Here is a 6,000-nt window from a genome sequence, read left to right on the forward strand (position 1 = left end):
CGAGACAGGACCTGAGACCGATGCCCTGTTCTCCTTATGTCACTACGCTCAGCTCCCTCCTTTTTACATGCCCGAGTATGGAAAACAAAAACCTAAAAGAAGCAATGTGTTAAAGAAAATACTTCTTGATCAGGCTATAGAAGTCCTCGCCTAGTAGGAGCTCCTTGTTGTGTTGTCATTAGTTAGGTAGGCAGTTCAGACCACCACTTAGGGCAACCTCTTTGATAGTTCTTTTTAGTCTAGCCGTGTTAGAGCAGTCGATTAGTGACTAGCTACGGACCTTCTATCAGATTATGCTAGGCCTACTCCTTGTGGATTTCATGCCTAGGTTTTGTCAGGGGATAGGGTGAGCATTGTGTTGTGTTTAGTATGTATTTCTTTTGTATCAGCTTGATGCTTCCTTTGGTTGTTTTTGTGCAGATCCGTTGTGGGATTCGACAGGCTGAGTCGCCCTATCCCATGGTCGCCAATGAGAGCGGAGTTCTGAGCTTCGGATGTGCCTAAAATTGGCCAAAAAATCCAAAATTTAGGGGAAAAATATTCAACGTCAAAGGCGGCATCTCCAGCTAGGACGATTTTAAGCACCAAGTAAACTACGACTTTTAAAAGGCGCCCGAGCGACACTTGTTGATTTTTGATAATTTTTCAAACTGCCGTGTGGATTGTCAGGAGTTATCAACCAATGCAGGATGTCAAGCCGGATGCCCAAGATTTTTCAGAGCTTGATTTGGAGCCCAGACGGGGAAATGGCCACAAAATGGTCAAGATATGAAAAGGTGGACACTTGGGAGGCCAGAATTGTGCATGCCTTTTGAGATTGGACCCCCCCCCCCCCCCCTCCCCTTCAAAATTTTAAGCATACAAGGTGAAAAAACGTGGAGAGAGAATAAGGGATGAAGGCGCCATCTTCACGCCCTATTTTTTTACGCCTCCATGGATGGAGATGGAGATGGCAGGCTGTGAGTACCCCATACAACCGATCTTGGGGCTGATCTTCTCCCTCTTGGCCGATCTTATCGCCTGTTTTCGCCCATACCATGGTGGCCTGAATGAAGAGAGCCAATTCTAGTCTTTCTCTCTCCTCCCTCTCTCTCCCTTAAGGGGTTATTCTTGTGTGGATGAAGACAATGAAGAATGGTGGAGGAAAGCTTGTCCGGATGAGACCGGATTGCTTCCGGATGGATGAAGATATGAAGAGTGCTATTCTTGAAGATTTTGAGCATTAAATGCATGTTGGAAATCAGTCCCATAATCAAGACCAAGGAACCGAGACCTGAAAATAAGCGGTAATGCTATTTTTATAAAGAAACATGATATTTTTATGCTATTTGCTTTATGAAACCTTATTCATATGGGATGAAAGTTCATTATGATATTATTTTCCATGAGTTTCAACTGTTTGCAACCTGAAAATCAGAAAGTATAAGGTTACATGGCCGGAATTAGTGTTAAAATATATGGAAAACACGTGTTTTAAGGGTAAAATTGGGTTTTTTGCTATATAAATGAGAAATATGATGTCACACCAACTAAATCTGAGTTTTCCAGGATGGTAGCATGAGCATATGGCTCGGTGCCTCCTTTCAACGCAGCACACGCTAGTAAAATTCATGGAAAGAATGCTTTATGCACTATGCACATGCTGGTCTTTCTTTTGTCTGAGCACGTAGCCATACATGATTTGCATTAAGCATAATAATTAAAAGGTATCAGAAAAACCTCCTAGATGCATGGCACATGCCTTCCTTAGGTTGTGACCAACGATGAGCGTGAGAGGATGTCCTAAGCTATACGTTAGTCATTGGGTCCTAAGGGGAAATTATAGTGAGGAATGGTACATCCTGGAACGTAAAATATTGGTACCTTGGGAGGAGTTTGTGCTCGTTTGCGTTATATGTTTAACAGCGCATCAAAGGGTCAATCCCTGCAATGTAGGAGAGCTGCAGTGGGGCTCCGACTATTAGTCAGTGGAGTGGCTCCCTATGTGCGTGTGATGAGGTGTTATGCCTATGTACTTTGGGATCTCCCTCTGAGGAGTTTAAGGGAAATGTTGGACTATAAACTATAAACGCATGAATTAAGCTTTAGGGCAGTTTGTCCTTCAACATTAGATTGACGCTCCTGGTCTGCGAGGCCGTGAGGGTGTTTGTGTGTCATGAGCATGAGGTACGGCTAGTGCCATAGCTAGTGCTGGGCGGCCCATTTCAGGTCCCATCATAAATGTGGGGTGCAAAGGGTCATTCCCAAGCATGTCATTAATGGGGCAGCCACTGGGGTCAAAAGGGAACCCATTTGGCGAGTCATAAAACTGATCGGTGTCAAGATCCTCCTCATATTCAGCATTTTCCGCAAGTGTCGTCATGGGAGAGTTGTCATGCAAGTCCTCTTCCAATTTGTCACTATCTTCCAGTACATACATGCTATTAAACTTGACAATGGCATTCTTAAAGGGGCATTTGGATGCATGATTAGCTGTGTACTTATCCCACATTTAAAGCACAAGCCTTTAGCCTTGCGATCCTTGAAAACTTCAGGAGGAATGAATTTTTGACCGTTAGGACTAAAGCCATTCCGCATCTTATTTTCATCATACTTTGGGTCACTTTTGGAGGGGGGTACTCTCCCAAAACTGCCATATTTCCTTTCAGCATTAAAAGTGGGGTAAGTGGGGATTTTGGGGTTGGCATTCCCTGCATTATTTCTACGATAATTATCGGCATATGGGGGTTGCGTGATAGGGTATCTTTGTTGTCTTGCAATGGACTGCATGCCCTCATTGCGACGGTATTTCCGACCATAGCCTTGAGCCAATTCTATGGCTGCAAACAGGGTGGGTGGCTTTTGAGCTATTACATCAGCTGAGAGATGTGCATCTAGCCCATAAATGCATTTATACAATTTGGCCTCATCACTGACTACCTCAACAATGGATAGGCTCATAAACTGGTTGGTGTACTCCCTCACGATGAGATTTCACTGATCAAACTGATACCATTGCCTAGCCAAGTGTTCTTTTTCTATCGGGGAGACAAAAACTTGGATCATATGCATCTTGAACTCTTCCCAATCACGAAATTGCTGATTTTCTCTTTCAACAAATCTCGACCATGTGTGGGCAAAACCTTCCAAATAAAGGGAGGCAAAAATAATTTTTGCCTCATCGGTGTGGGGGTAAATGAGAAAATAGGCTTCCAATTTAGAGGTCCATTCCTCTAATTCAGCTGGAGATGAGGATTTCCCATTAAATTTAGTAAACACAATCTTGTCAAGCAGTTCATTTAGGCCTTGCTGTTCATGAATGTCATGTGCTACGTGCTGCCCATACATGCCTTGCTGTCCAATCGCTGGCTGTCCAAAATTTCTATGGGGGTCATGCTATCCATGCATTACATGAGGACCAAATTGCACATTAGGACCTTAGTGTCCAAAATGGCCATGTTGCCCAAAACTGCCATGTGCATGCTACCCATTGCCATATGCATGATGCCCATGTACTCCTTGCATTCCATGCTGTCCAAGATTTGCATTAGAGCCATTCCCATGAGTGTGTATATAGCTTCTGTTACGGTGAAGTTGTGGTGCCAAGGATGGGCTTGAAGGATTTGTAATGGGGGAGGAAAGGAGGGGTTCATCATGTCGGGTGGAAGGCTCACCCATCTCATAAGTGGTATGGGAAATGCCATGGGTACCTCCAAGACATTGTGGGCTACTCCCGGTCTCCAAGGGGGGAGGGTGGTTAGCCTCACGGGGAGGGACATACTCATTGGGTCGATTCGAGGGGGGGTGCAATGGTGGAGATGAGGGTGCCCATGCGCTCTATGAGTAATTCCATCTTGACCATCATCCCGAAATGACGGTGATCTTGGCAGGTTTCCATCTCCCTATGGCGTTGTTCCATCTCTCGATGTCATTCAGCATGACAAGTCTCATGTTAACATAGGGTTTGGTTGAGCATAGATAAGCTATCCATCTCGAGGACCTCCTCTTCAAACATGTCTTCATGATCCTCCTGAGTTGAGATAGGATTGTTCATTGAGGCACGGGAGTCCCTTATTTCATGCTGGAAGTCCTCCTGGGCCTTTGCTTTACCCTTGTGGCCTGCCATCCCAAGTGCAATCCACCAGACCCCTTGTTACAGAAATGACAATATCTTGAGCTAGAAAGCTATGATCACCAAATTTTTTAATTCAAATTAAAGCCCTCAATCCCCTCTATGAGGCTATGTAAAAATATCTCTGACAATAAATGATTTGGGATTTTCTATAATCACTTTTTGTGGTTGACTGTGTAGGACTGCTGCTTGTTCCACAGTACCTCTGAGCACAAAATTGAGCTTATCTCCCAAACCGTAGGGCCGAATGGGGAGATTTTTGGTTCAGATCGAAGCTGGGAATGCCCTCTTTGAATTGAGCTATGGGGCCTGCAATTAGTCACACAATAAGGCTTTTCTGTAATAGACTTTTGTGGGCTAACTATGTAGGACTGTTGCCTGTCCCACAATACCTCTGAGCACAAAACTGAGCATATCTCCCAAACCACTGTGTGGGACTGACTATCTGCAATACCCTGCAAAGACTCCCTGAAGGAGCATACCTTATCCCAATGCTGAGGAGCTTATTCCAAGACATCCAGGGCCTCAACGGTGTTTCTCAATGCCACATAGAGCAATACATCCTTTGCATCTGTAGTTCTATTGCTGAGACCATTTCCATGACTGCATACCTTGCCCTTCTTGCATGCATCCACCATACATTTCCAAGTGATACATGACATTACCAATGCATGTAGAGGGCTTAGACTCAAATGATCAGGGCTCGGGCTATTCCATCAAATGTACTTGCACCTATAATAATCTTTGGGCTCCAGATCACTAGGAGGTGGGCAAAGTTTCCCCCGGGCTGGGTTGTGCATCCTTTCATGATCTTTGATGGCAATGGGGGATCACCCCTCTTTTGTCTTGCCACCTCGCCTGGCATCGGGCTTTTCCTCACCCGAAATATGCATGGCAGTCATTTATTATTAAGCAACCAACATGATATGCATTTACAAATTGAGGATTGGGCCTTTCATGATATGCATGATCAATAAGGAAATGGGATGGGGAAGGGGTTACCTCTGCAATTCAGTGACTCGCTGATTGGATCATACGCTTCTTACAAAAAAAAAAAAGGAATCAAACAAGAGCACGGTTAAGGATTAGAGTAAAATCTTGATCAATGGGAAAGAAATTGAAGATTATCCAGCTATGCATGCATTTCCAGGGTGTGGGCTGAGGGTGGGAATCCCATTGGCAATCTCAAATCAAGCATTTCTTCCATCTCTCTCAACAAGTGGCTGAGCTCAACAATTGGATGTAAAAGAGAGAGGAAGAACTGATTGACATGCCTTATTCAAGCCTGGGAAGAGTTATTGGCTGCCTCCTTCAAGAGCTTTGTGGTTGCCCACCTTCTTGCTGCCCGTGGTTGTATGGGGGCCTTCAATGTCATATATCTTCACTTGTTGAAGCTTTTGGCTGCTCCCAAGGCTCCCGGGGTGAGAAAATTGAAGGGGATTTAGTGTGCCATGAGTTGGGCTGAAGGTTCCATGGCTGCTGCCCCACAGTAGGGTTTGAGGTATTGCCAAGAACTGATGGGGGGGTCAATACCCATGCTCAAGCTTGCCCAGGGTTGTGTCAAAGCTGAGAAATGAAGCAAGGGAGGGCTTGGACTGAGCTAGAGCAAAGGGAGTAAGCCAGGAAGACCAGCGCAAAATGCATCGCGTTTTTTGAGCTGCTCCCTGGAGGCTCCATACAAGGCAAGCAGGGCTCAATGCTACTCTAGATGCTGAGGAAGATGAAGGGGGAGCACTGGGACAAACCATTCCTGCTGAGGAAGAGGAGGGAGCAAGACCTCTGAGGTTCTTGGGCTGAAGGTTCCATGGCAGCTTGAAGGAAGGAGAAGAGAGAAGGTCCTCTTGAAAAGTAACCGAGCTTTTGGTCTTCTCTAACTATGTTGCACTCCT

The sequence above is a fragment of the Lygodium microphyllum genome, chromosome 27 (assembly GCF_053477565.2).
Source record: "Lygodium microphyllum isolate KBCC chromosome 27, Lygodium_microphyllum_v1.1.10, whole genome shotgun sequence".
NCBI classification, from domain to species: domain Eukaryota; kingdom Viridiplantae; phylum Streptophyta; class Polypodiopsida; order Schizaeales; family Lygodiaceae; genus Lygodium; species Lygodium microphyllum.